Source organism: Pezoporus flaviventris, unplaced genomic scaffold (assembly GCF_033815535.1).
Source record: "Pezoporus flaviventris isolate CSIRO_AGI_PZ_B2104156 unplaced genomic scaffold, CSIRO_AGI_Pfla_v1 ptg000036l, whole genome shotgun sequence".
In the NCBI taxonomy this organism is placed as follows: domain Eukaryota; kingdom Metazoa; phylum Chordata; class Aves; order Psittaciformes; family Psittacidae; genus Pezoporus; species Pezoporus flaviventris.
Genome location: NW_026892584.1, coordinates 22,398,662 through 22,415,740, shown reverse-complemented (window position 1 = coordinate 22,415,740; position 17,079 = coordinate 22,398,662).

The window sequence follows — 17,079 nt, the reverse complement described above, 5'->3', positions numbered from 1 at the left end:
GACTAAATGATTTGTGGTTTATTCTACATATGGAATCATTTACTTAACAACTAAATTGTTTGTGATATTAAGGAATTATTGTATGGTTTCTTTGCACTATCTTAGGTGTCAAGAAGCATTCATTTCCCATGGAAAAAGTCTGCAACCCATAATATAGTCCACTGCTGTGGGTCTTAGGAAGTTAGCCAGATTTAAGAGTCATTCCTGAACTTGAATTAACTGTGCAGTACAAATGAACATGGCAGTCCTTAGCCATGTTATCTATGGGATGAGCTGGCTTTCAGAAAGTTACAAAGAACACATCTGCCTCTGAACTAGCCACTTCTAATGGTGATCTTTCCTAAGGTTATCTGGGGAGAGCAGCGTTCTTCCCACTCCAATACACACACAGCACTCTCTGAACTCCTTTAGAAATCATCTTTGCTAATTCTGCACCACGGTAAGATCTTACCTAGGTGTCAGCTGCTGCATTATTACTTCTGTCATGTGTACTGCCTCACTACGTGTTCATCTGCTCTGTCATTGCTCAACCTCTTGTGCGTGTTTAATATTCGAAAAAGGATCATGAGTGACATTCGTTTTCTGGAAGTGCAGTGACACAGCTAAACATGGATCCGATATGCGCATATGGTAAAAGCTTACAATTATGTACAGAACACTAAAAAGTTAAATCTAGCACAGATAAAAATCACTAAGGACTTTCGTGTGAATTCAAACCCAGCAAAATGTACAGAATTTGCTCCTGTGGAAAATGTTATAAAGCAAATACTAGATGAAACAAAAGTGATCTTAATGAATTCATAGAACCTGCTTTGCAAGTATACAGAACATGTAATATTTATCTGCATGTGAAAGCAATTAAAATTCAAAGCATTAACATGAATAGTAAGAATAATAAGAACTTTAATGGTCCCTATGGAGCATAGGCTAAGCTGGTTTATTTGGCTAAACTCTCTTTCATAAATATAACTGCTGTGCATTTATACACACAAGAACAATAAGCAGAGTAACTGCCTGAAAGAGAACCAAAGAAAGATGAACAAAGCAAAAAAGTTTGAATAAATGTAAATCCAGCATACCAAATATGAATGAGAATTAAAGACAACTGTATCAGCATGCAGTAAGGAAAGCAGCTAAACAAGCATTGCTGTCTCTCAGCCACTACCCTGAGCTCCTGTTTCCTGTCTGTTTTATGTCACAAAACCAAGACAAAAGCAATAAAGTAACTTCTGAAAAGATATCAGATGCATACCGCAATACCCTATTGAAATTCCAGCATATACAAACTGTTTTGTCCAGATGACAACAGACTAGACAATCAAAAGAAGTTTCTCTGCAGTCCACCTCTCCTGATGCTGTAAACGGACCCGATTTGGTGGCTTGTTGGACAACTAGTTTGCATCAAAGCAAGCAGCCCTCCCTCAGAGGAGCATCTTTTAACAAACTCTTAAGTCTTTTAAGTGCCAGTTTTCCAAATATGCTTCAAGAACACAAAGGAAGTCAGTTAACCCAATCCCTGCTTTAACTGAAGGATTTGATTAACCAGCCAGAACGTATTACCTTGGGACACATGACAAGCTTATATCTCTCTATCTCCACTGCATGGATTTTCAAACTGTTTGTGAAACAGCTCCCAAAGGGCTGTACTACAGTACAGCTTTAAAGCACATGGAAATGAGTGATAGTTCTCTGTAAAATGTTACATTTTAACCTAAAACATAAGCCCCTGAATCATAAAAAAATTGGACGTGGGCAGAGTAGGGCAGGAAGCTTGAAGAAGCCATTGAGAAAGTTGTCCCAGCATAAGCCTTCCCTGCTTATTTTCAGAGGCCTGAGGATACTCTTGGTTAATCATGTTAGATCCATAGCTGGCTTTCAGAGCTCCTATTTTTCAGTACTTCACAGTCTAGTGCAATGTGCAGCCTTTAATTGGGACTTAGACTTCCATTATGATGTATGGAAAGCTTTGGTAACTGAAAGTGAATCGACAAAAGCCTGAAGACATACAGACCAAACTGAGGGATCATGTCTGTGAGGAAATCAGCGTCCTGAGCCTGCTCCTGGAATTTGTTGCCTCCGACAGCCATTGTTCATAAAACATAACCAGGAAACCAAGAGAGAGTTTTGCAGTTTTACCCTATAGCTGAATGGCTGCAACGTTCATTTAAGGCAGATCTACTCTCATCTTGAGACAGTTTGAAATGATTTTGTCCTACCTCCAGTGATGGTGCAGGCTGCTTTAATTGCTTTTTTTTAAAAACTGGCTTTGAATCTTTGCTTCAATTAACATCCACATACACAACATTCAGCAGAGCACAGACAGAAAAGAGCAGTGTGTATTTAAATGTTAATTATTTTAACCTGTTGAAAGTCAAAATATTCAAATCATTTCAACGCATAATGTGTATGTGTAGACACAAAGCTTCAGTAACAGCGTCTGCACCAACAAAATAAAACCAAATCATATTAATTTCAGTTATCTGTGGTGAATTTCACTGAATCAACACTGGAAATCTTCTAAATGGAAATAACGTGCTCAGACACATCAGTTCATGCTTCTCTCAATACACAGGTTTTTGCAGTATTTACTTTCATTAGCATCAGCCTGTCTACTCACACTTTGGAATCGCAGCAGGTTCCTGTAGTATAAGAGCCTTAAGAATAATAAAACAAATGGCTTTCTGATTCAAGAGATTAGCCTCTAGCACACATAACCATTATTCTAGCTATAATACAATTCACATCTGGTTAAAAGAGATGTAATGTGCAGAAAGGGTCTGTCCATCATGCAGGCCTGATGCATTAAGTCTGTATTTTTTCTGTTCCTATATATTTGCTGTGCTCTAAGGTTCAAGAGTGAACATGAATGGAGGTTTCACAGCCCTTTTTTCTTTAGATTAGAGGTCAAACCGACTGTATAAAACAATGAAAACAAAAGAATTTCTAGAACTAAACATTGGTAAAGATTATTATTTCTTATGTATTCTTTTAGAAAAGGGTAGTCAGTGTTTACAGCAGGGCCATTACCTAAGACAAGAGATATTTTTGTGAAGTATTTGCCTCAGTAGCATTGCTGACAAAATAAAGTAACTGTAGCAATGGCAAGTTGACATTTGTTTTCATGAAGATAATTATTTAGAGTGGCAGTAGTGAGTCTCTTGCAGTGGCAGACAAAACCTGTTTTTTTTTACAGTAGACTTGAAGAACTAAAGGCACAGTATGGACACCCCAAGATAACAGCCAACACAAAAGTATGCATGAATGCCATGAGATCAGTTTTATGTCCTCACACTACATAACGCTCATTTTCTGACTATGAACAGGCTCAAGCAAAGACTCTAGATGACAAAGAGGAAGAATTGATTTAGAAAGATTCTAATTCTCTGGTTTTGCTTGCATTCAAAAATGCAACAAATCATAGAATCACAGAATAGTTAGGGTTGGAAAGGACCTTAAAATCATCTAGTTCCAACCTCCCTGCCATGGGCAGGGACACCTCACACTGAACCATCTCACCCAAGGCTTCGTCCAACCTGGCCTTGAACACCGTCAGGGATGGAGCATTTACAACTTCCCTGGGCAGCCCATTCCACTGCCTCACCACCCTAACAGGAAAGAACTTCCTCCTTATATCCAATCTAAACTTCCCCTGTTTAAGTTTTAACCCATTACCCCTTGTCCTGTCGCTACAGTCCCTAATGAAGAGTCCCTCTCCAGCATCCCTATAGGCCCCCTTCAGATACTGGAAGGCTGCTATGAGGTCTCCACGCAGCCTTCTCTTCTCCAGGCTGAACAGCCCCAACTTCCTCAGCCTGTCTTCATACAGGAGGTGCTCCAGTCCCTTGATCATCCTCATGGCCCTTCTCTGGACTTGTTCCAACAGTTCCATGTCCTTTTTATGTTGAGGACACCAGAACTGCACACAATACTCCAGGTGAGGTCTCACGAGAGCAGAGTAGAGGGGCAGGATCACCTCCTTCGACCTGCTGGTCACGCTCCTTTTGATGCAGCCCAGGATACGGTTGGCTTTCTGGGCTGCAAGCGCACACTGAAGCCAGCTCATGTTCATTTTCTCATCAACCAACACCCTCAAGTCCTCCGCAGGCCTGCTCTGAATCTCTCCTCTGCCCAGCCTGTTGCTGTGCCTGGGATTGCTCCAACCCAGGTGTAGGACCTTGCACTTGGCATGGTTAAACTTCATGAGGCCGGCATCAAAATCTCAGGTTGAGCCATATAGGTGCTTTAAAGGCAAACAAGGCAAAACTTGTGAGAGGATAAATCTGGGTGAAATCCCATTCACAGTTTCAGGAAGAGGGAAAGGATAGCACACTGAGAAGAGAGTGAACAGCACTATCCATTTGGCCTGAGGGAATTATACTTTGCCTAGTTATGGGAAGAAAAAGTTATTTTAAAGTGAATAAGGCCATTACTCTAACTTCCATAAAACCGAACGAGTTAGCTCTATATTCTAGATAGTCCAGAATAGCTAGAAGGGACCTCCCAAGAACATGAAAACCTCATTAAAAATAAAACTATACTGGAAACCAATTGAATGTGAGAGTCAAAGAAATGAACCCTCACCAAAATAATGCATAAATTTCCATATAATAATGACATATTATCCAGGGGTTTATTGGGTTTGCTCCTGGGGAAAGGGGAAATGACACAGCTCTGCCCACTAGGCCACACAGAAAGTGGCCGTGCTGTGAGACAGAGTTGATCAATAGCAAATCTGATATGATGCCATTTGTAGCTTTTTTTGTGTGTGTTGTTTTACAAATGAACATCACAGATGAGAATACCTCGGAGGAAATATTAACAAAACCTTCAATACAGTCATTCCAGAGTCTTTAATGGAGGGCTAGTCCAGCTGTGCAAGTCACACAAATGAAAATTGGCTGTACAGTTAAACACAAAGGGTAACAGCAAATGACATAACATCAAGCTGAAGCTTTTATCACATCACATCCCAGAGACTCATACTAGCCCCATTCTGTTTAACAGCTATATTGATTAATTGAAGGGAGTATGCCAAGAAGAGAGCAGCATGTTGGCCACATACTTAGTCAATAATACATCTCAAGAACACTGCCGTAACTGAGCAAAGAGATTCAGGAGGGTTTCAGGAAGTATTAGCAGAACAGAGAGTTTGAGCCAGGAAAAATACAAGCTGATCCACCTGTGAGAAAAGAAACCAAAACGCAGTGATAAAATACGAGTGAACATTCAGTGGAGCACTGTGGCCACGGGAGATCTGGGAGAACATGAAGAAAGGCACAGAGGTGCATGAGCTCTGCAAGGGTCAGTTCTCCAGAAGCGCACTTGCTGCACTCAGCCAGTCTGCTCACAGGGGCTGGCAGTGCAGCAGCTCCCAGGTGCTCACCTGGAGACCTGAGTGATGATACAGAACCTCTGAGGGAAGTCACCCTGTCCTCCCTCCTACGCAACATGTGTGCTTGGGGCCATGAGACCTCCTGGCCCTAAGCTATCTACAATGAACTTGTCTGCTGTCATACTGCACGTCTCTGCTAGAGCACTGACTCAGGTGTATCCTGTCCCCTAGTAAATATTCTGTGGTTAGAGGCCTGCAGCCAATACAAACCATCACCTCAAAAGAGTGACAGTTAAGTGCTGGAGAGAGAAGGAACTCGCATGATGCTGCTCAATAACTCCCTCGTGCAAAATGTCTGCAAGAGTTCTGCTTGATTTGCTGTCCTACACATTGATCAGCACTGCTGAGCAGAAGAACCATTCAGCACTGATCCCTTCCTGAAAAAAAAGGAAGGAGAGAAAGCAGAAAGGCATTCAGACTGAAAAGGTAACATACGAATCACTCCTATGTCTAATTCAGCCTTAGGAGCCCTGAAGCTGTTGACAGTAAATACTTTCAATGATGAACATCAAGATGTACAAAACTGGCTAAGAGAAAGAACATGAAAACTGGCCAAAGTACTTTAAGCAAAAAGGAAAATGAGTTATTCTTCTGAATTGTTAAAGCGGGCATATATTTCAAAGTGAATCTCAGCTGAAGGTATCTTGCTTGCATTCTGCAGACTGTACTGGGACTACAGTGGGAAGTGCCAGCCCACAGGGCACCTTACCCTGCCTTCATGGAGAGCACATCAACACATGTCAACCCAGAACAACCTCACTGCTGGGGCCCAGCAGTGGGCTGCTGCTGAGAATAGAATAACCACGTGCAGTCCAAATGGATTATACTATATGCAGCTAGCTAGTCATCAGATGCCCCAAACTGCTGAGGTGAAAATGGGGGAAGCTTACCTAAAGCCTAAGCCTGCCATTCACAGCAAAACTTTGCTAGCCACATGAGTTCCCATGTCACTGTTTTATATATTGTTTTGGTACCTATTCAAGAGCAGCACAATATAAGTAAATAGCCTAACTGCTTTGATGATCTTTCTTTTCCCCTCCGAACTCAAAGACACATGATCTTTTGTAACATGATGAATACCCCAGTAAACCCCCTCTCTGTTCTCAGACATCCCTTGATAAATTTCAAGTTGAATACTGATGACACAATTGTGGTAGAAAGAAAACAAATTCATCTTGTGTTAGTGTCTCAACAACACACAAATGTGCCGAGACTGTGAAAAATAAATCCATTTCTATATTCCTTGTTGTACACATACTAGTGCTTTCTGCAGTGGCTTTGCAATCAAATGGTCCTATGGTTATCTCACACTCAAGTCAATAAAACCTTTCCATTCACACCACAATGGACTGTATTTCTAGAACAATATACACTGCATTCTACATCCCATCATGTATTCATAGCTGTATCTAGAAATATATCAACAACAAAATGTTAGAGAAATATGCTTCCTAATAGGATATTTTTCTTAAAGCAATCTTTTCCTTTTATCACCTTTTACAGGTGTACTGTAAGTTGTTCGTTTTGCCATTTAAGAAAATTAAGAAATTTCGGTATTTTGGAAAGCACTGTCAACACTAAAGGCTGAAGGGAGTGATATTGATATCACACTCCAAAACCAGCATAACTTGATTAATGGCCTCTATTGCAATGAGGAACCACAGTGCAGTGCTATGGATTTACCTTCTTATGAATGTAAAGAAAGTGGGGAGAAGGAAAGGAGGACAGCTGCGCGTTTAAAAGGGCAAACCACTGACTTTTGACAGTGGTATTTATTTCACAAGTTAAAGGATTTGTTGGGTTTTTTTTGTTGCTTTTATCTAGCCCTGGAACTGATGAAGGGAGCCATAAATTTAACAGTCAACAAACCCTATGGAAACATGACATTAAATCTTAAATTTAGCATGTACTAAACGAGATCTTTATTATGGGATTCAGTGCCAAAGATATATGCATTATTTATACAACATCACATATATCTTTGCAGACAAAGCTAAAATCTTCATTTTTTTCAATTTTAGAATAAGGACTTATAAAAAATTAATTAGGTACTCTGAGAAATGGAAGGTATTTTAACATTTTGGACACATGGAAGTAATTCAGAATTGAAGGCGTCTGCCTTACACCACCTAACAATATTTCTCTCTTGAATGTTGGAAGCATCCACTAAAGAACAAACATTAATTCTAGAATCCTCACTGAACAAAGCAATTTCAATACTTCTTCAAAGCAAGCCAGCCATGATCATTGAGGAAAGCAGCAAATCTGCATTAAGTACACATGCTTTAACAAGAGACACATCCTCTGTCCCTCACAGCTCAATTCAGTAACCATTTTGAAAGTCCGCCTTTGCTTTTATCTAAGGCTCACTATGTCTTTTGCTTTTTTTCTATCATCCTTCTCAGTAACAGTGTTGGATCACAGAGTTGTATCATGATTTCATAGCTAGTATCTCAGGAGAAACTAATATAAAACTGCCTGCTTCTCGACTTCTTTGAAAGGTAGAATTGCAGAATGCTTCATTCCCCATCTTTCCCCCCATGATTGACACACCTACTGAGGAGTCACCTATGATCCAGCAGCTCACACCGTTTCAGCTACCTAAGCAGACAGAAACACACATTGAACAGCGCAGTAGAAAGACTTGGGTCTCATGATCTTCACTTAAACCCATTCCCCCTGTCTGAATGGTACAATTTTAAAAGTACACACTGGTAAAATTCAGGGTTTATAGTATATCGACTTAGGGACTAATCAGCCTTACATGTAATTTACATGATACAAGAGATATGACACTGTCATAATTTGTACTAGTAGAGTGGACAAGGCTGTGCCCAGTTTGAACCACCAATATGCTTACAAGAAAGGCAACAAGAATACTACAGGGTTCACAAACACAAACTGTAAAAAAAAAACCTTAAAGGAATGTGTTACTTGGAGAAAGAAAAGACATCTGTGGAAAGCACTGAGAGAGGAACGGGATATAGCAGTCTTCCAGCACCTAAAGATCACCATAAATGTGGCAGTGATGAATATTCACCATGTGCACTTGCAATAGAACTAGAAGAAGACAGTTTATCTTGCAGTAAAGTAGATTTAGCTTGGCTACCAGGAGAATCTTTCTTCCCACAAGGATACTGAATCACTGAAATAAGACATGGAGAAAGGTGTGGAAACTGTTTCACAGGTTTAGAAGAAAAGTGCAGATTAATTTCCACCAGATACAAGAATGATTAAGACCTACATTTGTATATTCAAATATCTTTATTTTCATAAACTCTTGTGGGTCAAGAACTGTATCTCAACATTTGTGTAAATTTTCAAATCTAGTAAGCATTTGTATTGATTAAATCAGCACAACAATTTGAACGGAGAAGTAGTCAAATAAACCCACTTGTGTATCTTGAGCTTTTACATTAACACGTGCAGGCATTCCCCTATTTGAAGTAGCTTACTTTCACATCTTCAGTTGGATCTTCACCTTCTTTAAAAACTAAGTTTTTCCCACTTTGTGAAGACCTTTGCTTAAACTCTAGTTCTTATCCATTTTCCTATCTGAAATTTCACCAGTATGATTTACAAAAATCTACATAATCCCAGCTATTGCACCTGCATTACCCAGTTTACTCTTCTTATTGTACAGGTGGGCCCCTAAATATACCACCAAGAAAGTGCCAAATACCCCAAAGCATGAAACGTTTCTTGTTCAAATAACATGTGATCTAACTATAAGGCAGGAGACATCAGGTAGCTATAACAAATGGGCAAGGCGACATACAGCGTATCAATGTGCAATGAGTCAGCCAAGGTCATTCTGTGCTTTTCACTACTTGTTTCATTTAGGGAGGTAGGGAGGGCCAAAGGATTTTTAGCAGTAAGCTTGCTAAGAATATCATTTGCAGCTCTTGTAACAAACCACAGGGTGAGATCAGATGCCTAGATTCGAGAAGACCACCGTACTCGTGCCTGTGAATTTTTATGCGCATCTCTAAACCAGAATATAACTGTTTTTCAGAATCAAAAGGGAAAAGGACTTCATTATTTTCTGCTCAGTGAGTATGTGCACATGAAGATCTCACGCATATATCTTCTCTTTCATTTTGCCATTCAATTAGTCTGAAAACTTGTTTACACAATTCTCTATCTCCACATCAATTAATATCAGAAGGATCAGGGAAAGTGCACAGTTCCTGAACAGAAGCAGGTTCCTTCAAGCTTCTTGAGGGAAAGGGCAAATACTCACATTGCTGATGTGAGACAAGAGGATAATTTTTCTAAACTTGTTTTCAAAATCAGAGGGAGACACGTTTCCAGAACACTGCAGTATTTAAGGAGGGTGGGACACAGCCATGTATCACAGGTTTTCAAGGATACAACTGCACATGAAACGCCAACCCTTGAGCCTCTGCCCTGCCTAGAAACAAGACTCAAGGAACCAGCTACCCACAGTGCACCTGCAGGAGTGGTGTGTATGGACTTCTGCCACAGAAACAGAACAGGCCAATTCCCAGTGCAAAAACTCCCAGATTTGTCTGAAATTCAGAGAGGTAAAAATCGTTCATTTTTAATTTCTCCTCAGCTTCTTGAATACCAAATGTATGGATAATGCATAGATGCTCTTCAGGAAGCAGAGACTGAAAACTCATGCATTTGAGAATTTAGTTTTCAACACAAGGTGGAAAACTCAGCAAGTTGTGCTGTACACATACCTGAATCTGAGACATTTGGGGACAGAAAAATAATAGGTGAAGATGTAGACAAAACAAGTGTTACAAAGCTGTTTTCATCACCCTCCAGTGTGTACATGCACATATGTGAGACTTCCACTGATCAAGTAGAAGCTGCCTATCAGGGACTCCACAAGTAAATGAAAACTGTAATTCCTTCCTTGCTAACTGAACCTCTACCAAAGCAGGCAGTGCAACATTTCTATCCCTACTTAGCTTCACTTCCAAGCTGAAGGAGAGAGGCATTTTACCAGCAACACAGGAACTGGTCTAACTTTATCGGACAAACTCTAACCGAAGACTGTTTTCTGACAACATTCACTAAGCCTTCTAAATATAGCTAGGACTGCCATTGAGTCACCATGATTCCGTACATGTGTAGACAACTTTCAAAAGAAGAAAATTGGGTACAGGTCAGAAATGAGACTATAACAAGTCTATAACAAGAACACAGGTCTGCTCAGTATTTTTGAGAGATGGGTAGAGAATATAAATCTGGCATTTGCACTCAGCCAGATTATGGTATAAGACAATAAAACAGGCTATGACAGACATTCTTGTAGTCACATTAACAGTAAGGAAGAATTAAGACATGCTTTTATCTGCTTTAACTATTGCTTCTCTCTTTGGAAAGCTACATATACAGAACACTCTTTTTCCTTTGTACTTGGGTGCTCCAGATGTTTCAGCTGCAGTAGTGCCAGTTGCAGTTGAAAACAAACTCCACCACTTCAGGCAAAAAAAGTCACCTTAGGTGTTCTTTAATGAGAAAGAATATGTCAGCTGTCTCCTTTTTATAGTCTTAGCAAGAAATCTGGATCCCTTTTATTCACCATCAGAACAAAGAATCATTTAGGGCCTCCCACATAAGCAGATACCTCCACACAAGATATTTTTTTAACTACTGAATTGTCCTGGGTTCAGCAGTAGCAGTCATGTTTTTCCTTTGTGTTAGCTGGTGCAGTGCTGTGTTTTGACTTCCAGCCTGAGAACAGTGTTGGTGAAGCCGATGTTTTTGGTTGTTCCTAAGTGATGTTTACCCTCACCAAGGACTTTGTGAGGCTCATGCTCTGCCAGGGAGGAGGGGAACCCGTGAGGAAGCAGATGGGAAGCCTGACCCAGGCTAGCCAAAGAGGTATTCCATACCACAGCACGTCATGCCTGGGGTGGGGGGTAACTGGGAGTTACCCAGAAGGACACGGGCTTCCGAGTGGGACTCGTTTTCTTGGCCAGTGGTATCGTATTCTCTTCCCTTGTTATTTTCCCTTATCATTGTTGTAGTTGATAGTAGCGGTGGTGATTTGTGTTGTACATTGGTTGCTGGACTGTTCTTGTCTCAACCCATAGGAGTTGCACTCTTTCGATCCTCCTCCCCGTTCCTCCGGGAGCGGGGAAGGGGAGAGCCCCGGTGGGGGGGGACGGACGGACCTCGATTGTTGTCAGCTTGGCACCACTCACTGGGAGTGATGGGTGGGGGAACTTTCAAGCATTGGGATACACACTTACCAAAGGCCACCTGGTTGGTCAACACCAGAGGATCTGCCAACTGGGCCGGCCCAGCCCAGTCAGAACTTTTACATATTGTAGAGGGGGACAAAGTTCCCGTGGTGCATATGAAGAATTTGCTGGGGAAGACAGTCTGGGTAATTCCTGCTTCAGGTAAAGGCAAACCCACTCGTGGGATTGCTTTTGCTCAGTGACCTGGATATACTTGGTGGGTAATGCGGGAAGATGGGGAAGTCCGATGTATACCTCAAGGGGATTTGATTTTAGGGGAAAACAGCCAGTGAACTCAATTGTATGCTGTTGCCTGCTCTGTAATGCTTTTATAGCCCATCAACTAGATGTCTCCAGGTCACCAGTGACTGGCCCTGACTTCCCTCCAGCCATCATCCCAACAGAGAATGAACTTTGAACATCATGGACCGAATGGACTCGGCAGCATTATAGGGATTGGTCCATGCACTAAGAAAATGATCTTTTCCTCTTGGTCTGTATGTATATGGATGTATATATGTGGGAGAGCGATGGTGTATTGAAAATGTGGGATCTGAGCACGACCTGAATGGTATGGAAATTAGGAATTGAGAAAAATGCATTGGCAATATCAATCGTGGCACACCACTTGGCTGCCTTTGACTCTAGTTCATACTGAAGTTCTAGCATGTCCGGTACGGCAGCACTCAATGGTGGTGTGACTTCATTCAGGCCACAATAGTCTACTGTTAGTCTCCATTCTCCATTAGACTTTCGCACTGGCCATATGGGGCTATTAAAGGGCGAGCGGGTCCTGCTGATCACTCGCTGACTCTCCAGTCTACGGATCAGCTGATGGATGGGAATCAGGGAGTCTCGGTTGGTGCGATATTGCCGCCGGTGCACTGTTGTGATCGCAAATGGCACTTGTTGTTCTTCGACTTTCAGCAGCCCCACAGCAGAGAGATCTTCTGAGAGACCAGGCAAGGTGGACAGCTGCTCAATTTCCTCAGTCTCCAAAGCAGCAATACCAAAAGCCCACCGGTACCCTTTCGGGTCTTTGAAGTACCCTCTCTTGAGGTAGTCTATGCCGAGGATGCATGGAGCCTCTGGACCAGTCACAATAGGGTGCTTTTGTCACTCCCTCCCAGTCAGGCTGATTTCAGCCTCCAGCACAGTCAACTCTTGGGATCCTCCTGTCACTCCAGAAATATAGATGGGTTCCACCCCTTGACGGCTTGATGGCATCAGGGTACACTGTGCACCGGTATCTACTAGAGCCTTATACTTCTGTGGGACTGATGTGCCAGGCCATCTGATCCACACAGTCCAGGAAATCCGATTGTCCCCTACCTCCACCTGGCTGGAGGCAGGGCCCCTCTAATGGTCGTCACAGCATTGGACACTTAAGTCGTGGTGAAAGGGATTATTCTTCGTTATCACAGGAGCTGGAGTAAAATCAGCTCTTCCACTCCATCTGGGAAGCTGCTCACCAGAGACTGAAGCCATAGCTCTCATGGGACGAGCAGTCTTGGCCCTTGCTCCCCTCTTCAGTTCACTCACCCGTTCCTCCAAAGCTGAAGTAGGTTTTCCATCCCACTTTGTCATGCCTTCTCCGTGATCCAGCAGGTAAAACCATAGGGTACCCCGTGGCGTATACCTCCTATATCTCCTCTCTTGAACAATAGGACGCCTTTTGTTAATAGCTGAGACGTGTGTTGGTACACGTGAGGAGCTGGATAAATCAGATAGATCGTCCCTCAATTGTTCGAGGTCCTGGGACAGTTTTTTCACAGCTGAGATGATGGAAGGGGTGAGGTTGTCTTCGAACTCTCGGAGTTTATGAACCATTTCATCCACTGTTAGTGGTACTATGTCATTCCAGGTTACTGTTGCCAGTGAATGGGCATATGATGACGGTGCATTCCGTGTAAGTTTTCGCCACATGGGTCATGTACATTCAAGTTCATCTGGATCTATGGGTGTATCCCCGTTATTCGGCTTGATGTGATAGATCATCTCTACAATGGCCGATTCCCTCAGAGACTGGATGCCTTTGTCTATAGTAGTCCACTTGGCCGAACGACTCGTAACATCGTCCTTGTATGGAAACCTTTCTTTCACAGCTGCCAAGAGCCACCTCCAAAGACTGAGGGACTTTTTCTCTCTTGCAATTGCTTTGTCAATTCCCCCTTCTCTAGCAAGTGATCCCAGCTGCTTGGCTTCTGTACCTTCTAGTTCGTGACCATTGGCCCCATTGTCCCAGCATCGGAGTAACCAGGTGATGATGTGCTCCCCTGGTTGACGGGTAAAATCTTTTCGCATATTCCGCAGCTCGGTTGAGGTCCGAGGTCGAGAAGTTTCCTCTTCTTCTTCGTCATGTGATGATGACTCCTGATCAGATACTGGACCGGGTGGTGAATTCATTGTTTCTTCATCTCGCTTCACCCTTTTTGCCTCCTATTTGCTTGTTCTCTTGCGTACAGGGGCAACTGATATTGGTACGAATTGGTCCTCTGGTTTGGCTGCAGTGATTATCACTGTGGTTTGAGTAGCAACTGTACTTGTTGCTGGGGGTGGTGTAGCTGCTGTGCTTGGAGCTGGGGTAACCGCGCTGTCTGTTGCAGTTGAAGTTTGAGCAGCTGCTGTACTTGCCGCTGGGGTAGCTGCGCAGTTCATTGCAGCCAAAGTTTGAGTAGCGACTGTTGCTTTGCCCTCAGATCCGCCGACATTCTTTTCCTTTTGAAGGTGCTGGATAGTGTTGAAGAAGGCCCTGTAAGCATAGGCCAAGCCCCAGCACGTTGCCATGATTTGTCCATCTCTGGTATGGCCAGAATGACCACACACCTCATTTAAGTGTTTTACTAATTCTTCTGGATTTTGCAGTTGTTCGGTGGTGAAATTCCAAAGTACTGGAGGGGCCCACTGACCTAGATACTTGCCCATACTATCTATCCCACACACCCTGCCACTCATGGCTGTCCAGCCTCAGGGAAAATCTCTTGGTCCTCCTACATCGTCGTTTGACCCCAGACAAGACCCAAACCTGACTCTGCTTAACTCTTGAAATCAGTCGTGGGCAAAACACACTCTGTATGCGTGCCAACATGGTGATTCCCATCACGATCAGCAAACAAGTCTCAACATCATTAAAAGGCCATTCAAAAAATTCAAAACTCTCAAATGTAAATGGTCTGGGGGGACGACTGGGAGGGTAAAAGGGTGTCTCCTTCACAGGTTGAGCACCTGAGAAGGAGAAAAAAGATGTGTAATTGCTAAGCACCTCCATCATATACCTCCCAAAGTATAAAGGTGGTGACCACACTGGGAACATAAGCCAGATCAGTTTCATGATCAATGATTCTATTGTATTACAAGTCATTACCATAAAGTACAATGGGTCAAAAACCTTAGCCCAAGCCCCACACTTGAAAAAACTCTAATACAGCAAATACCGGATGGACGTAAGATACGATATACTGAAACTGTGAGATCAAGAGGAACAACCTTGAGAGCCAATAAATCAGCATTGTGACGAGTGACTACCAATCCATTCAGATCTGTTCTTATCTCAACCCCTCGTGCCCCACGTTGGGCGCCAAAAAGAACTGTCGTGGTTTAAACCCAGTCAGGTAACTTGTTCACTCACTCCCAGTGAGTGGTGCCGAGCTGACAACAATCAAGGTCCGTCCGTGTCGTTCCACACACCCCCCCCCCTCCCCCCCCCGGGGCTCTCCCCTTCCCCGCTCCCGGAGGATCGAAAGAGTGCAACTCCCATGGGTTGAGACAAGAACAGTCCAGCAACCAATGTACAACAGAATCACCACCGCTACCACCAACTACAACAATGATAAGAGAAAATAACAAGGGAAGAGAATACGATACCACCGGCCAAGAAAACGAGTCCGACCCAGAAGCCCATGTCCTTCCGAGTAACTCCCAGTTACCCCCCACCCCGGGCATAACGTGCTGTGGTATGGAATACTTCTTTGGCTAGCCCGGGTCAGGCGCCCCATCTCTGCTTCCTCACAGCTTCCCCTCCTCCCTGGCAGAGCATGAGCCTCACAAAGTCCTTGGTGAGGGTAAACATCACTTAGCAACAACCGAAAACATCGGCTTCACCAACACTGTTCTCAGGCTGGAAGTCAAAACACAGCACTGCACCAGCTAACACAAAGGAAAAACATGACTGCTACTGCTGAACCCAGGACACTGAATGAAATTATAATAAGCTAAAAATGGCATTCATATACCTGCAAATCAAATGTACAAAGCCATAAGAAAGGATCTGTTTGCTAGTCAGGTAACTGTGATGCCACTAGGAAAACTAACAATAAACGAATAAAAGGTTATCCTCTGTAATGTGAACACTTCACTGGTACCCCCAGAGGGGTACTTTGCCAGTTCTTTCTTTGAATAGCAAATTCCACCCCGCAAATAAAAACCTTGTTTATAATTCCACAGTAAAAACATGTATTAGCCAGGGATTTTTCCCTTCCTTCTTATAAAAACAATGTTTAAAAACCAGCCAGCCCCAAAAGCCCACAGAAACTTTAAAGACTGTGATTCGTGCCAGCCATGTACATTCTAGAGAACTTTGTCAAGGTGGGAAACTCTCTCACCCTACATGAAAAGCAGAAAAGATACCCTATAAGCAGGCATTTCTTTTAAAGTTCTTGGTTCTTAGCACTGAAAGTGAAAAAGCTGTGCAAACTGTCTTCTGCATATAACTCAATGGCTGTTAAGAGCATTGCAGCACTGGGAATGGATTGTGTTGGAACATGTCCCCATATTATAAAAATTCAGAGAAGCCACTGAAAGCACTAGAAGGAAAAAAAAATCCGCCATAAATATTTCCTTTGATTCAGTTTAAAATTTCTAAGCTCCTAAAATACCCATTCTTTCTTAGTTTCCTACTGATGAGTAAACTAGTTACACATCCTATCTGCTCATATTTACCATGCTTTCTACTACTCCTTCACTTCAGCTGTACATCCAACACCTGCAAGAAGGCAATTGCTTACTTTTTTTTTGGCAAGACAATTCAGAATATACACTTCCCATCTAAATGAGTTCCGAACAAACTTCTAAACATACATTCATTCAGTGCAAGAATAGCTGTAGGCTTCCCTAACTAGTACATCAGAAGGCAAGAGACTCTAGAAGTTGTAAGCTTCTTTCTTTCTTTCCATTTCTGAACAAATCTTGCCATGGTAGGGCTCTGGGCACCTGTCCCATAAATTAATGCACAAAAATAAATAACTGCCTGTAGATATTTGCTTCAGCCCACTCATCCTCAGCAACTTTAGGGAGGGGAAAAGAAAGGATTTGTAGCAAGCCCAGAAGTTAACAAACACATTCTTGTAGAGCAAAGGAGGAGAAGTGAGATCTAAAGCCAAGTACTCCCAAATGAGAATGCCCTGCAGCAGAATCTCTTCTTCACACTGAGGGAACTCTAGCTGAGCAGCACTGGTGTTTCCAGGG